Here is a 15,747-nt window from a genome sequence, read left to right as displayed (position 1 = left end):
GCAAGACTTGAAGTTTTGAAATTGAACTAAAGTTTACAAGAGGACAAATTATTGCCTTTTTTTTGACATTGCCATTTCAGAAACTCATATGTAGAAATTTTAAATAAACTCCGTGTTGATATTAAGACTGCCTGGGCATCATAAAAGAAAACTTGCCAGAGGGCCTCTGTTTTGGGACATGAGCCAGTACCTTGATTCATTACTTTTATGATATTGTATGGCTCAGTTTTTGCTAGGAGTCCCCACTTTCACTTTAAAATCATCACTGTATGATCACTATGGTATGTGTTTCCTATTGGTTCTATAGTATAAAGCCTTTTGCCTGTAACTATGGATAGTTTGATAATTACAGATATCTCTCTTCTTTTTATGATGGTTGTTAAAAATCATGGTCATTTGATAAGCAACAAGAGAGAAGATCCAGTGCATCAATGGTGAAAGATTCTACAGAGATAAATTCAGGAAATTAAAAAGTTTAACTTCTGAGCCCAGTGCAGCATAATTTTTACATTTCTGTAAGTATAATTGAGAAAAACTGACACCACCAAAATATTCTGTATATGATTTCTGAGTAATGGATCCAATTTTCATTAATTATACTTGAGATTTAAATTAAATTTTATTGTGAGAATTTTTCCATATGTTTCACTGGAAGTACTGAATAGATTTATACTAATTTGGTATTCTGGAGTGGTGACAGAGGTCTTAAAGTGTCCTGCCTTCTCTGGCTGACTCATTCTGCTTTGATCAATTAAATCTTTGGTATGTTGAAGTTATACTTCACTTTTCCTTGGCCAGTGATAATTACTGAGAATTTATTTAGACTTAATAGCAGTATGCTAATGGATCTCTGGAAGCTCTGTTATTAGCTAGTGCAGTAAAGCCATGTTAAAATGTGTTTTAAATAAAGGCCTATTATTTCTCATTTTGTGGAAAGTTATCTGATAACTTGAATGTTAGCATTTTTAACTAGGTAGATCATTCTGTCTTACCTTTCCATCTTTGGCCTTTTAGAGAAAATTCTGGTTTTAGGTGCTTGAATCATCACATATTTTGAGCTAAATTACCTCAATGTCCGCTGTGGTATTTACAGAAATGAAGATGTGGGTTGGAACAACCTTGTCTTAATCACAGCAATGTAACATGGAAATGGTCGTCAGATAAACGAAACAGGAATAGATAGGACTTCTGAGACTGAATTTTAAAATTTTATCTATGTTTATCTAGGATAAATGATCAGACTTGCCCTTGATCCATTCCCTCTGAATTCTCATGTACTAACTAGAATACTTTTACTCTCTACCCAGTAGTTGTTACTGTTGTCTTGGATCTTGCTGCAGTCATCTAAGCCTATATAAAAACAGGACTGGAATTACCACTTGCAGCTATTCATTAAATAACCTAAATAACTTCTGCTTCAGAAGTTATTAGAAAAGTAATATAGGTATAGGATCATTATTATAAAATGAACTGTCTTAGGTTTTTAAACACTAAAATTTTGTGACTTTTACTGTTTGCTTTTTGTTTGTTGCTATTTTAAGTGGTGACAAACCTTACAGCTCTTCCCTGTTGAGTTATGGTGTGCCTTTTGCTTAAGTCCAGGAAGAAAAAAAAAAAAACAAAAACTAAGCTTTCCTGCACTACTTTCCATCCAAATATGACTATATGAAAATGGTCATTGTGTGTCAAGTCTGTTTTATTTTAGTTTTGAGTCTGATGTGTAGTTAGCAAGAATGAATTATGTGGGGGGCGGTTTAATGAGGCTCCATTTTGTCTGCCACACTTGATCAGCTGCTTGACACTTGTGGGAAAAAATATTACTAAAGAGATAAGTAGCTTAAAACCATTTCAAAGAGATTGGATGCTAGGCCAGTGACCTTGAATTTGACTCTTTATATGGTGTAAAGTTGGTATAGAGAGTTGTCATCAGGGTAACATGCTTATAATTACTTGCATTCGTGAAAACATAGACTATTTCATAATAAATAATCTGTTGGTTACCTAGATTTAGTAAATTGCAGTAACAAGTATGATGGTTTTAAGTGTGTGAAATGCTATGGATTAATGTGTGGAGTGACCTTAGAGGTGAAAGCAGGAGTGTTGGGAATTTTATATTTGCTCTTAACTCTTCCTGAGTGTAAATGTTCTTGTCCTTCTAACTAGGGTGTATGTGGATGTGTCACTTGCACCACAAGTTTACATTTAATTTGTTAAAACCGATGACTTCTTCTTTTATAACTGAGAATGCGTTTTCTCCAATTAAGCTTCATTATCTTGAGATAATGAAATGATTCCGTTTTGTTGTTCTGGACGAACTACTGTGTTTATATTTCACTATGTGAAACATTAGGTGTGTGGGAACAGTGGTTGGCCAGGTAATACAATATTTAGCCAAATTTTCACAGCGCAATTAGCTTCTGAGTGTCTTTAGAACAATCAGAATAAGAATTATGTCCAACCTAATTTCATACGAATAATGTTTTCCTATTGAACTATCAGTAGGCTTGATAAAAGCTCATTTGCAGTATACATTCATATTTCTAAGTGTTTATGTGTTACATATTACATACCTCATCGAGGAAAGGTTTCAGGCATGATTTCAAGCTGCATAGAAGAGAACTTCGGTTTTGATGTTAAATCATCAATATCGGTTTTGATGTTAAATCTCCCTAGCACTTGAATAAAGGTGTCTTGAAGCACCTCTATGACATACTTCTGATGCATAAAAGTCAATTAATATAATATCTGTGCCTTCAAAATCTTGTACAGTTAAGATCTAATATTATTCTTGCCTCATAAATTAGTTCACTGTTGAACAAATCTGTTTTACAGGTGTATTTTTCTGAGATTTTTTAAATTTTTGCTTTCAGAATTAGTTATTGCTGCTTACAAATGAAAAGACTCATTCAAAATGCTATGTTTTTATTTCCTGAATTAACTAATATTGACAAGGTTGTCCTTCAGAGGGTTGTAATACAGTATTTAATTATCAACTCTAGTTTCCTTTAATAGCCTCTGTAACGAGATCATAATTATCTTGCATATAATCATTGGCTGATACATTTAGCAGCCCATCTATGATTCATTCTTTGCAATTACTCACACTTTGTAGCCTTGACACATAAAGAACGCCATGCTTTTCTTGACAATTAAGTATTGTTAATGGTTATTATACCTAAAAGGTTATAATACCTTTTATTCTAATTTTTCCCATTCTACTTTGACAATGTCCTTGAATCTAGTTAGGAGTGGCATCTTCTAGGCTGTGTGAACATTCGGTCTCAAATAACCAAATGGTTATTTGGTACTTGAGCTTTCCCTTGGCTGTCCAAAGTAATAACAAGCAGTTGGATTTTGTACATGGGTACCAAATTGTGTTAATTGGAAAGTTATCTAAATGCCAGATAAACCAATTAAGAAGATAAGACTACTTTTCAGTTTAGAGAAAGTATTTTAGATAACATTTAATAATATATAATAATTAAGTCTTCAGAGCATTAGCAGTATGAGCTGTTTCAGCTTGAACTGCAACAAGATCAGCTCTTACCTACTAATGATAGACTAATGATAGTCCAAATTCACAATGTAGTAGAATATTGAACTTGTTTTTAGTGGGCAGAGGTTGACAGCTTCTTCTTACTTCTTGTGACTAATAGAAAATAATAGAAGAGCAAGAACTCTCCAAGCCTTCTGTTTTATTGCAATGTATATGCAGTAAAGCCGTAAATAAAGATATGTAAAGCCAAAGGTATCCTATGTTCAGTAATACACTGCCATTAAAAGCTGAAACCACCACAGTTTAAATTTTGGTAAAACAGCAGCATGCTTTTTATTTTAGATTAGCAGTGTTTATATGCTTTTAGTTCCAATATATTTTTGTTGATTGCAGTAAATTACCCTATCTGACTTTTCCGTGTGCAGGGGGATCATTTTGAAGTGTTTTGGAAATATTTTTTTTATATAAACTTTGCTTATTTTAATATGATGGAAAAAATCCAGTGGTCATTTTAAATGGGGTAAGGTATATTGAGAAATATGCTGTGTTACTATTTGATGAAAAACAGTGTGTTTTTATAATAATTTTGTCTATTACCTTTTTCAGATATAAGAAATCAGTATGAATTACCAATATATCAAAACAAGAATATTGCAATAACAAATCCAAAAGAATTTTTTAATAAAATCTTCAGGTGAACTAAAATAATGGCTTCTTACCTGTTTAGAAATGTACAAGCATGAGTAATAAATGTATTTTGCATGCTTTCTAGTGGTAGTATGCTTTCTTACTAATGAAATTTAGCTCATCACGTTTCTACCATCTTCCAGGCATATTATTATTATCTCCTGTTTTGAAATTTTTCATTTATATTAGTGTTAAGCTTCAGATAGTTGAAGTTGTCTAAACACTAATCTACTTTTGATAAAGTCCATACATTCAGCTTTTCTTAAAATCAATTTTTCAAAATTCATTAAACTTCTCTACTGTTAAGGAAAGCTGAATGTCAGTTGCCAGCAATTGAAACTATATAATTATCGGGTATCTGAGTGGAATATGTCTTTGAAACTTTAAAAAAGAAAGTCTAATAGTCTTCCCCTAATCTCCTCACCTTAACAGCACCCTCCAATCAAAACCTAACTAAATAAAAGGCTCTTCCCAGCATCCCCCAAACAGGGTGGCTTCCTAGGCTTATTGTCATGTGAGTTGTAGGCAGTTTCTGATCTCTTTGCTGGTATATAAGTAGCCACTAGCTGTCACTAGAAAAAAAAAACCCAAACCTGTTTCTGGATCCTCATGTTAAAAACAGCAGCATTTTTGTATGGCCATAATGTGTTTGTGCTTCCTAAAGCTTGTTCATTTCCGAAACCCTGTAGTCTGTGTAGTGATACTAAGTTTAGTGGAGTTGTAGTTCTGATTTGTGACCTTTTCACAGATCTTTTTCATTTTTATCTTAGTTGTGAATTTCATAGGGATGCAGTACTTACTTTGGATATACTTTGCCGAGCAGTCACTATTTTACTGAGAGGCACTTAGCCTCTCTTAAAAAAAACAACCAACCAACCAACCAAAAACTCACACACAAAAAACCACCCAAAACAAAACAAACCCCCCCCCCCCCAAAATCCAACAAACTGTTGGAGCAGCAGAGGAGGACTATGTCACCGAGTCCTGACTTGGACAAGGATCTCATTATGAGGCTTTAAAGTTCTTACTGTTGCCACCCTGACAATCTGTATCTCAACTTGGATTTGGGGTTGGGCAGCAGGTCCTTACTTTATAGTTGCATCTGCCTCAGTTATTTTGGTTTATTCTCTGCATTGTGCATGCTTGCACGCACTTTCTCTCTCTGAAATATGTTATGGAGTAGTCTTGTGCTGTCCCAAAGCAGGAGAGGAAAACTTTGTGGTCTAACACTGAATAGACGTAATAAATATTGCAAAGTTCAGACTTGTATAAGCATATGGTGGATGCACGTAGTTCTTGATTTTGTTATTGGAATAGCTTTTAAACTGAAATACAAACCCTTCTTACTGTGAAAAGCAACTGTTGTATGATTGGCATGTTGTAGTAGAACAAAAAAGCAACTTTTGTTTTAGTTTTAGTCTTCAACTGAATGTCTCATTTGCCAGTATTTAGAATGTATTATTGTGGAGGAGAATAAGAGTGTTAGTGTTTGCTTTCCTCCAGATCTTCAATATACGATGTAGTGATAAAAGGCTTAAAAATATATAATCACTAGTATTTCTAACTCAATACAGAAGACTACAATGCAATGTAATACTAAAGGGAAAATTGTTATTAGTATATCTTTAAAAGCATGTTTTTGCAACACTATTATAGATCTAGTTCCACAACATGCAGTGTCTTAATGAGGATGTCTTGTCATATTAGAGTGGTAAAATAAAACTGCCTTTTAAATAAATTATTTTATATATCCCAGATGAAACCAGGACAAATAGGGTAGTTGCTTTTCATGTAACTTTACTTTTTGCTTTCAAAACACTGAGCAGGTGTTTGAAGACTTGCTTCTACTGTACAAGTTCTGCTTTTAACTAAAAATGATAACTACATTGTCTAATTTAGTTTTAGTTAATTGTACAATTTAGACAATTTAATTTTGCAATTAAACAAACTTAATTGTCTTAGACAATTTATTTTAAAAGGTTTACTGAAATGCCTTTCCAAAAGCATATGAAATTGCACGCACATGTGTGTGTTTATATATGTATAAAAGTAGGAGTTCCTTTGCAAACTAAATGTTTTTGAATATTTTCCCACTTGCATCTACAGAATTTTGGCTGACTTTATAAAGTGAAACATTTTCTATTCAGTTACATTTTAGTTATGAAGAACTAAAGTGCTGCAAATAACTCCATAATAATTTTTCTCCCTTTTTCTGTTTTCTATTCACATGTGTAAGAACAGCCAGGCTAAATAATTTGTAATGTATGCAGACCTTGTCTTCTATAAATTATTTTCTTCTGTTTCAGTTTTAGTAGTTGAGAAACAGGAAATACTGCACAACTGTTCTTCTTTATTACTGAGCTAGAAAGCAAATATGGGAAGAAAATCAGCATGATTAAAAAATGTTTGAAATAGACTTGTGTCTTTTATACTGGACTGTACTTCCTTTAAAAAAAATGAAGTGAATGCACTTGAACTGCCACTACTGTATGACTGTGAATATTTGCATTCTATTCTTTACTAAATTTCAGTTCAGCAATCTAACTCTCAGGGAGGACTGCTTTGGATATTAAGTCATTAATGCAATACTGATGTTAAGGAACTGAAATGTGACTTCAGGAATACCAATGTATAGGCTGCCAGTTCTGTTTTGATAGGTTAATTAACCTACGTTTGTGAGTTTGAGTATGCTTATTGAGCATAGTTCTAAAAAATGGTAGTTACACACAATATCCTACTACTTTCTTCCTTTTGAGCTCTTGACTGATTCTTCCTTCTGTTCTTCATGACCAACGTATGCTCTTAAAGAATGAACAATGTATGTTCATGTCCCCTGTCTTATCTTGCCTTTTTCCAGGTGTACCAGATTCAAATCATTAAATTGAAATCCTCGGTATAGCTATTGACCCTCTATAGAGGTAGAGCTTCTTTAAGTGTGCTACTGTGAAGGTGACTTCAAGTTTAGGAAGGATTTCTGTTGCTTGTTTTGTTCAAAATCTTTCTTTAATGTTAAAAACCCCTCGCCCCCCATTGCACCTCAATACCATATACTGGAGTAGAAAAAACTCCAAAGTCTTAAAATGAAAATTTGGCGAATGAAATAATAAAAACGACTGTAGACCGTATATCTTTGCTACTCTTCAAATGTTTCTCCTCATTTTATAAAAATATTGCCAAAGAGATGAGCAGTCATCTGTTTTCAAACACCTGATGCCAATTACAAAAATAATTATATGTTCACTTCTACAAAACCATGCTTAGTATGGGAAAATTAAATCAAATCTCCTCTTTTAAATATTTTTAGATTCCACATGTGCTGTGATATATTACAAAATATTTCATACTGTGAAAGTATATGATAAAATACAGGATACATAATCAGTAAAGCACATCCACTCATTTGTATAACAATAGGAAATATGGCAGTATACTGAAATTGTCAGAGAATACAATCATTCTGATTTTATGTGTGTATGTACCTATTTTTTTCCTATGTATTCTTTTTAAGATATAAGGAATAGATTATTTTAAAATTTTTATGGAAATTGTCTTCCAATAAAAATAGGACTTCCAGTCTCTTGTAAAATGATGGAATGGATATATAACTTACAGCCCTTAGAAGGAAATTCTGTTTGTGGCTATGTGTAGAAGAGAGGGAAACTTCAGAGAAAAAGTGGAAAACAATTGTATTACTGCAATAGAATATATAAATTGATTCTTTTTTATGGCATTCTAGCTTGTTCATTGGAGCAACAGATGTAATTTCTCTACAGAAATATTTTTCCTGTTATCTGTTAGATCACATTAATTGTGTTGGAAATAGATACATGAGTACCCAAATGTTTTAATTTCTCTCTAACAAATGGAGTAGCTGTAGTACGGTGGTGTTTGTATTTGTTTAAATGCATATTTGGTTCACTGAAAGATTTACATTCCTTGTTACTTTCACCTCAAATATATATCCATTTTAATATTGAAGAAAAAAATGTGAGAAAAGTGTTGCAAACCCAGACATTTGCTGTTGTCTTTCCTAAATCTTTGGTCATCAAATTTCTCTGAAACTATATTAAATGGGATCTGAAACAAGTTTAAATATAATATTTTTATCTTTTCTTAAAAGTAAATTAATTATTATTGTTATGAGTAACCATTTTTTACATAGTACATAAATTTCATGCATTTAGTAAAATATTTAGCACTGGATAATCAGTGTTCCATTACAAACTATAATCATACTTCTAAATAAACACTTAGATGAGGGAGTTGCACTTTATATGTGAAGTTTAAATTATGATATTTGCAGAATTAGGAAGACAGTCATGCAATGTCAAAATATAAAACTAGGCAAGGTAACCAGACATCCATCTCCATGAACTCCATCAAGTCATTTTAAATGAAAGATAAATCTGCATTAAAAATATTAGGAATATTTTTAAAATTTTCTGGAGAGAAAGTCTAGGTATGAGTATTTCTGCATTAAGCTTGAGTATTATATATATTAAATGGGTTTACAGAACACCTAATGTAAAGGGTGAAGCAAACTATGGATCTCATGATCATAGTAATTATTTTTAATTTTTTACTGAATATAGAGAAGGTACTGATAGTAATACTGAGCTGTTACTACTTTTTCTACCAAGAGAAAAGATTTTTCTTCCCACAAAAAATAAGGAAAATAAACTGTCAGCTGATTTACTGAACTTGTAGAATGAATAAATACATATATAATATATACACTCACACCTAACCTAAGTTATTGTGTATCTGCCATCATACCTAAAAGGAAAATGTGCATGTTATTTGCAACTTTTGAGAACACTTTTGTCTTTACTGTCAAACACAGAACTGTCCAAAAGCTCCTGTTGGAAGTAAACAAATCCCCAGCCCATAGAACTTGATCTGTTCCTTTAAATGCAGCAATCTACATGGTTTCGCTTTACAGAATCACAGAATCGTATAGGTTGGAAAAGACCTTTAAGATCGTCGAGTCCAACTGTAAACCTAACACTACCAAGACCACCACTAAACCGTGTCCCTAAGCACCACATCCAAACCTCCTTTAAATACGTCCAGGGATGGCGACTCAACCACTTCCCTGGGCAGCCTGTTCCAATGCTTGATAACCCTTTCAGTGAAGTAAAATTTCCTAATATCCAGTCTAAACCTCCCCTGGCGCAACTTGAGGCCATTTCCTCTTGTCCTATCTCTTGTTACCTGGGAGAAGAGACCGACCCCCACCTCTCTACAACCTCCTTTCAGGTAGTTGTAGAGAGCAGTAAGGTCTCCCCTCAGCCTCCTTTTCTCCAGGCTAAACAACCCCAGTTCCCTCAGCCGCTCCTCACAGGACTTGTGCTCCAGACCCTTCACCAGCTTCGTTGCCCTTCTTTGGACTCGCTCCAGCACCTCAATGTCTCTCTTGTAGTGAGGGGCCCAAAACTGAACACAGTATTTGAGATGTGGCCTCACCAGTGCTGAGTACAGGGGCACGATCACTTCCCTAGTCCTGCTGGCCACAGTCTTTTTGATACAAAAATCAAAATTACCTACGTGCTTTGCTAAAAAATTAGTAAAGCCACATAATTTTATCTGTTTTCTTGATATATGAATTATGAGTTTTCTGAGTATTTTCCTTGTCTTACGACTAGCTCAATTTCTATTGCAGTTACAGCAGTAGCATTTTTGTGTGGATTTAATGCTTGGACAGTTGCCATCTCTTGCAAAGTTCTGAAATTCGAAGAAGCATTTGATAAAGCTACTGATTGCATACTTGAAAAGATTTACAGAATCAGAAAATATACACACATATATGTACAAAAGTTTGTGACTCACTTTTGAAAAAGATCTTTTTTTCTGCTTTTTAACTCTTATATTGTTTTCATGGAGACTATTTGGATTTGTTAGACTCTAAAATATAGCCTGTGCTTTTATTCATAAGTCTAGTTGGAACATAACTAGTACTGACAAGAAAATTCTTGATGTTAATGTTCTATAGCTCTTAAATTGTTCCCCTTAAAGATTTGATTGTTCATGTGGAAATCATTACTATACAGTGCTTTTCTTCATTAATCAAAGAACTTAACTTTGAAACAAGAAAATCTCAGTAATTTACTTTCCTGCAAAATTGTATTAGAATTATTTTTAACAACCACTTTATTTTTTTGTGCCTACGTATTATAAAAATAAACTAAAACCAAAAGTTCTACTACCACATCAAAGGTTCCACAGCACATAGTAAAGCCGTATAAGTATTCTGTAGGGCAAGTGTCCTGTTTAATTGTTACATAAGATTCAAGATCTTGGATACAAATCTAAAAATGGTTGTAATATCTATTTCCCAGTTTTGTCAGGGGTATTTTGCAGGGCTTCTGCTTTTAAAGGATCATCTTCCATTGTGGAATCTAATTTTACCTTTAAGTGCTCCTATGGCAGCTCTGTTTAAACTTTTGTTATAACTTCTTTTCATTTCCTTTAATCCTCTACATCACTTTTGTAGCGGATGAACAATTAGTAAGATGAACAAATGAAAGGCCTTTGGTGGTGTTCATCTAGTTCAAGAGTGCATTGGAAGTTAAAAAGTCTCCATTTCTCTTTAGCAAGGATATTGTAGGTATACTCTGGAAAAAACATGCCGCCTTTGTTTTTAACCAGAACTGAATACAGCATTGGAGTTTTTCTGGTATTCACTAGTTTTCCAAATGAGCTGCAAAGTATATTGGTCCACACATTCCTAAAAACCTTAGCTTTTTTAAACTTGAGAGAACTAGTTAAAATCGGATATGCTTGTTAGAGAAGAAACAGTATATGAGGTCTTGTAGTCATTACATAGGCAAAAAAGCAGATACTCCAGTTTCAGAAATCTGCAGAGCAGTGACATGGCATTCCATTCAATTTTTTACCAGATATCACAGACTGGAAATGTGAGCTTTGGCTGATACTGCTGGGAAGGAGAGTGCGGCAGGCAGCTGTAATTCCCATCCTGTAAAGGTACTGATACTTAAAGTCTCTGTAGTCCAAATTGGTACACAAAAATACTAAAATGTTGAATTTGGACCTTAGATCTATTTTCAAAGTTCATTTTCTGCCAACCATTCCTAGATATTCTGTGGATACATTTACAATTTTTTGCTTTTTAGATATGAGTAAGGAGAAGATACTTTGGAGTTGCTTGCAGGTTGCTTCCGGAAATACTGTCTTATAATAAGCAGACAACACTGTGTGGAATGCAATTCTAGTGTTTTCCTAGGGTTTGAATTGAACAACAGATTTCTGAAGTCAACAATATCCAATTGATTTAAATTAGGCCAAAATTTTACTCCATGTACTTGTAAGTTTGGTTGTTCCAAAATCAAATTAACTCTCCTCATTGATTTTTCTGCCTCAGAAAATGTAGCTCAATTTTGAGTCTTACTTATTTTTAAAAATGGTATTTTCTAGTTTTAGAGTGATTCTTAAAAGTGTGTTGTTACTGAAAGGTATTTCAGTGCAGGACGAGCTGCAGACAGTTGTTCCAGTACATTCATTGACCATATCTTGGTATCATCAGGTTTGTCTGCAGTACTATAACAATTACAGTTATGATTCCTATGGGGAAGAGTTGTAGCAAAAAGTAAATTTATTTGTAGAATAAGATTTTTCTTTTTTTTTTTTTTTGTGGTATGCTCTTAAGGATTCATAAAGCTTAGAGAGTAACTGAACATTAACATGACTCCATCTACTGTAAAACCCATTCCGTTTTATTTTCAGGGAATATGGAGTGGCACAGGAAGGAAATGGCATATCGCTGGAAAGTTGCTCTAATTCAGCACAGGATTCTTGTGAGAAACTCCTTCTAATATTACATCATCCTATTCTGTTTTTCACAGTTTACAGTCTAATTTCTTCATTTTTTTTATGCCACTTTTGTCCATATCAGAACCACATTAAAATAAATTTAGCAGATTACATAGGCTTTCATCAGTGTTAGCAGTGCACATCTGATAGCGTGACAATTTAGTACTATATATTTTGTCATACTGCGTTATGTGAGGGCTTACAGGTTCGGTAATAAATTTTTATTCCTTTTTAATAAGGTTTGCTATTTTTTAACATTACATTTCACTGGCTAACATGAGATTCAACAAACAAAAATAAGTCTCAGCTGCTTCCACTCCAATGAATGTTTCTGACAATAATATAAGTAGCACTTCAGTAGAGGAAAAAAATAGTGCCCTTGCAAAAAAACAAAAACAAAAACAAAAACAAAAACAAAACAAAACCAAGAAAAGGAGTGAAAAAAGGCAATTCAATAGTTACTTCAATTATACAAGTTTTTTTTTTCTTCGATTCTGTTTTCTTTTACCTGAGCTTACTACCTTTGTCTAATTTATGATTGCTTATCAAACTTTGTAGCTTGAAGGAAAGTACTTTTCTTTTTCCTGTTCTATAATGTCAAAGGAGAGCCTGAAAGATTTTTTTATTTTTATAGGTACTGACTTAAGGTCAGCACTTACACTAACAAAGCACATATTTTCAGATATAATAGCAAACTCATTCTGTAAAACTACCCAAAGTGTGAAAAATTATTAAGATTAGGTTTTCATCATAGATTTAGAAAAATGTATACATAACATGAATAATATCTTTTAATTAAGGAACTGTTTTATACTCCTATTTTTTTCATTATGTAGTTGGCATTTGTAGATGATTCATTAATTAAGATGAGCATGAAAAACTATGGCCAGCTTTATAACCTTTTATTGAACTCTCTGCGGATTCATAAATGTAATGTCAGATGGAAGATATCAGTGCATTTTTTTCTCCTATCTGCAATCCCCAGAAAGAAAGTGTTTTTCTATATGTTATTTTATGTTTGTCAAACATAAGCCTGTATTTTTTCCGCATTTTTAATGCATTTTGTACAAAGCAATCCTATAAACCTAATTGGGTACATGGTGTATACCAATATTGAGTTAATCCTGTCTTCCTTTTCTTTGAAGCTCGTCCATTCCCGCTTTTGTTCTATTAGTTAGTGCTTTCCTCTTGTTAAAACTGTATGACACTACTGTTTCTTACTCCCTCTCTCTGTTCTTCTTCCTGAACCACATATGTACGCAATTTGTTCACACTCATTTCAGTTACTGAATATGGCTCTGTAGTCATGATCAACTACAAGAAACTGTTATCCATTTGTGACTTTGTTTTCAAATATCTCGCATTATTTGGTAGATTGCCTGCCATCATCTCATTTCAGTCTGTGTGCCAGAGGTGTGCTTCCTAAAATTCTTTATTTACTTGATATAAGTGATCTTACACACAGATTTGGTCAGGATTGTGTTTTTTGTTTCTTGTGATGACTCACATATCTAGTTTTCTTGTCCCTGATTCCTAGGACATCTTGTCTTGACTGTGCTCATCTTCTTATAGATACTCTACTTGGAACTTGAATAAATAATTTTAAAGCTGATCTCAGTTCTCTTCACAGACACTTCCTTCTTACACATTTTTGGTTACTGCGGATAACCTACGCTTTCTTTTCAAGACTAATCTGTGTGTCAAATTGCATAGCCAGTCTATGAAATTTCAGATTGCATGTGTCTAAACTTTGCTGTTTGTTTGCAAAAACCTTCAAATGCTTGTTCTTCTTTACAGGTTACCAGAGCCTTATCTAGGTCCTTAACTTTTGTTTCTTCAAAAAGCTACTTCCAAAATCATTTGACTAAGATCTTTCTCTGATCACCCAGCTTCAATTTCATTGCTTTCTAATTCTGTATCATGTCAAATACAAAATGTTGTTCCTGTTCATCAGAGTTTTCTATACTTGAACTCCTTTTCCTAGAAAGAATTTTACCATGTTGGACTTGCAGCCTTTGTTAATAACTATAATTGCCCCAAACTGTGTGATCCCTTGCATGAAGAAAGCTCTTCTTAAAAACATTTGAGCTTTTATATTCTTTTTCAAACCTATTCGTAGCATCTGTCCTCATTGTGAAGTTATAAATGCCAAGGATTATAGCTGGACAGATGCTGTACCTTATGAATTATGAGTTAATACCACTTTCTCTTTCGTGATTTTTAAAGAGTAAAGCACACAAAAATAAAATGAAATTGAAATATCTGAATAGTTTGTTTCATTAAGTGTATGCCTTCACTTTTGTTCTAAACACTGATACTTTTCTCCTGCTGCTGTAAACATCTTGTTCCATCTCTTTTCTGCTAGAATATAGGTCAACGTGTTTCCATTAGTATCTGCTGCCATGAGGTTCAGTTGTGAGGAAAGTGAAAGGGAAGAGGAAAGAATCTTGACATGAATATGAGCAGCTAATTATAAAATCAACACTAAGCTAGAATAAACTTCTTAAACTAATCAGTAAAAATGAAGGATGAAATAATCAATGCAAAGAGATACTTTTTTTTTGCCATTTGCAGAATTTTTGTACCGTTGCTCTAATTGTGTAGAAGATTTTATAATAAGGATTACTTGGTGTATGTACTTTAAATATCATTATATTGTAGTTATGTAATAGAATGTTGAAGTGCACAGAAAACACATGATATTTTGTCTTTCTTTTCTAAGGTATTACTGATCACATACAAGAAGTATGCTACTCTCTTGAAAGCTGTGCTTTGTGGACTTCTGTTGAGATTTGTGCGTTAATAACTGCCATGTAATTAAATAGGGAAAATGGCTGTTCAGCATATAAAATCACATACTAACTCTTCTTCTCTATAATAGATGAAAATTCTCATGTTCAAAGATTTTTGTTTTAGTTTTATGTTTAGTGTATTAGTCATGTTAAGAATGAAGGTATTTTTTACCTTTGCAAGTAAAATACTTAAGGTTTAGTGCAGAAATACATCTATATCTGAATATCGGGTATATACAAATAATTTCTATTCTATATTTTCATACATTACAGTTTACTTTGCAAGGTCATGGTATTTAGAATACATTTCTAGAAATGTACAAATGTTGAGTTTCATAGTGTTTCAGTATACAGTAACCTCTTTTTCCTTCTGCTATGTGGCTTATAATAGTTATTTAATGCTGATTTGATGTCTTCCTTGAGTATACTTTCAAGGACATCTTTGATTAGATTGATCAGACTTAATGAATATGTATATGTATTGGACTAAATTGTAGGTTGCATTTAAAAATAAACTGTCCTGGGTGTATCATGTTATAGTAGATTGCAGTGAAAGAATGGGGCCATACATTCTAAATGTGAGATTAAGTAATGTTAGCTTAAGTCTATTTAAAAATATTGTAAAAGTAAACCCTATAATTCAAAAATTAAATCATTCATTCTGAAATTTGAAATTAACCTATGTGCTACTTAGAGATATACTTTTTTCTTGCCTTTTTTTCTCTCAATGCCAGTTAAAAGTTGAAAGCTCTGTATGGTTAAAAGATGAACTTTTAGATGAAACAGGCTTGGACATGAGGGGACAGATGTTTTTAATATGAGTTAAAATGTGTCTGTCTGCTCTGTCAACTTGTTGCTAGTTGATACACTGTTTAGAGTCTGTGTTGAAATTACGGGAAGGTACACATGGAAATGCCTTAGAAGGAACATTCTGCTTTTAGA

General features: G+C 33.1%; 1 protein-coding gene across 2 annotated transcripts in view; it reads left to right on the top strand.

Annotated features, from left to right (window-relative positions):
• Positions 1 to 15,747, top strand: part of NOVA1 (NOVA alternative splicing regulator 1) — a 158,830-nt gene that overhangs the window by 49,720 nt on the left and 93,363 nt on the right. Inside the window, exon 1 of one of the 2 annotated variants that reach the window (XM_075503058.1) lies at positions 11,938 to 11,997. The exons of the other annotated variant lie outside the window; for it this stretch is intronic. The gene's annotated coding sequence lies outside the window, so the exon portion shown is untranslated. Of the gene's footprint in view, positions 1 to 11,937; positions 11,998 to 15,747 lie in introns of those variants that run through there. 2 annotated transcript variants of the gene reach the window in all.

This window comes from Mycteria americana, chromosome 5 (assembly GCF_035582795.1).
Source record: "Mycteria americana isolate JAX WOST 10 ecotype Jacksonville Zoo and Gardens chromosome 5, USCA_MyAme_1.0, whole genome shotgun sequence".
Classification (NCBI taxonomy): Eukaryota; Metazoa; Chordata; class Aves; order Ciconiiformes; family Ciconiidae; genus Mycteria; species Mycteria americana.
This window is presented reverse-complemented; position numbering and strand designations above follow the sequence as displayed.